Consider the following 1,803-nt stretch of genomic DNA (forward strand, 5'->3'; position numbering starts at 1 on the left):
ATATTCCTTTTTTTAATAGCCTGAACCAAATAATTTCTCATTTTTACAGGCTTCACTTCACTTTTCTCACAGTGAATAAATTGCAACTTATTTCCATGAAATTCACAGATGACACAGATCTTTATTTTGCATAAAGGCATAAAGAAGTGTCTAATATCTTCAATATTCATCTGCTAAGTGGACATTTGCATTGGGTTAGAACGGAAAGAGAGCCCCAACCCTCCCGCAGTGACAGCTGTACAAAGGGATGACATCTGACAGCTGTGACAGTGCTGAAGGGAAACTCAGATGACTCGCAGCATCCATGATCCAATTACAGCACACATCCCTCTGACAGACCCAGCAGCTTGACTCCAGCGTTTGGAAGGACAGTATTGATCTCTTGTCAGAAACCAGTTGCCTGCCTGCAATTGTGCGTTGCTGAACTTTGAAAAGCTATAGTACCCTCTTAAATGATAGGGGCAGTCAGGTTATAGTATTCAGGTACAAAGAGAGGTGCAAAGGGTATCTGCTAAATGCTCTAAACTTGAACAAATCATAACAATATGACAGTCCAATCATACTCAAGGAGCCCAGCTGATCTAGCTGGCTACTGTCTGTGCTAATGGAAAGACAGTTCTTTGTGTTTAGTGGGATGATCTTACTTGATGAAAAGGCCACTGCAATTAGTGCATGCTGGTTGGCTGTGCGGGGTGACAGCAGCACGGACGGTGTAATGGCAGCTGCCAATAACCCCAACTTCAAGAAAACAGACAATTAGGCCTTTGATCCTAACACTGTTAGTCCCTCTCCTCCAGACCTCTGCTCAGCTTTTACTGTAAATCTCGCAAGGGCAATGTGGTACAACCTCACCAAACAGGACAACTTGGTCAAGAGGTCAATTACCTGTCTCCCCTTGCTTTGTATTCCTGACTTCCTGAGAGAGAGAGAGAAAGGGAGAGAGAGAGAAAGAGAAGGAAAGAGAGAGACATCCACGCAGAAGGTTAACAAACATAAACATTTCTTTTGACTCTAATTTAAAGGAAGCTAATGTGTGAGCATCGATAGTCTAAGATGCAATATTTTAAAATACATTTTTAAAACTAGGGCAGTAAAAGCAAGATGCTAAACTTTATGATGTAGATAAGAGATATCTAATGGCAACTGATCTAATATTTTAAGATACGTGTGACACTCAATGTTCAAAAACTATCAAAATCCCAGGATAATTAAGAGTTATCTCCAGTTTCCCTTTATTATTTTAGGCTTGGATAAAAATGGATGAAATATGCTAAAACTCAGAGCATACACAAAACTTATAATGCAAATCATTTCAGAGCTTTTCCTCAAGTGCAGCTCCAACAGATAAAGCACTTAGGTGGGAGTGCAACAAGTGAAATTAAGTACTGGAACACACGTACATACACAAACTATACCAGAATAGACAACTCTATGATCAGAAAAATTAAGTCTAGTGCTTGCTTCAGCAGCACATATGCTAAAATTAGAATGATACAGAGCTCAGCATGACCCCTGTGCAGGGATCCACGAAATCAAGAAGCATGCTATATTTTTAAATAAATATTATTTTTGATCGAAGTACTGCTGACACACAATGTTCATTAATTTCAGGTATACAACCCAGTGATTCTATAAGTCTATACATTATGCTGTGGTCACTATAAGTGTAGCTACTGTCTCTCACCATACAACGCTATTACAAAACCATTGACTATATTCCCAATGCTGTGCCTTTCATCCCCATGAATTATTCATTCCCTAACTGGAAGGCTGTACCTTTCACTCTAAATATTCTTCATGTAC

At 39.4% G+C, this 1,803-nt stretch overlaps 1 pseudogene; it reads left to right on the forward strand.

Moving 5' to 3' along the window:
• The first annotated feature begins 1,453 nt into the window (after positions 1-1,453).
• On the forward strand, positions 1,454-1,554 carry LOC117801257 (annotated as a pseudogene).
• Positions 1,555-1,803: the final 249 nt, after the last annotated feature.

The sequence above is a fragment of the Ailuropoda melanoleuca genome, chromosome 2 (assembly GCF_002007445.2).
Source record: "Ailuropoda melanoleuca isolate Jingjing chromosome 2, ASM200744v2, whole genome shotgun sequence".
Lineage (NCBI taxonomy): Eukaryota > Metazoa > Chordata > Mammalia > Carnivora > Ursidae > Ailuropoda > Ailuropoda melanoleuca.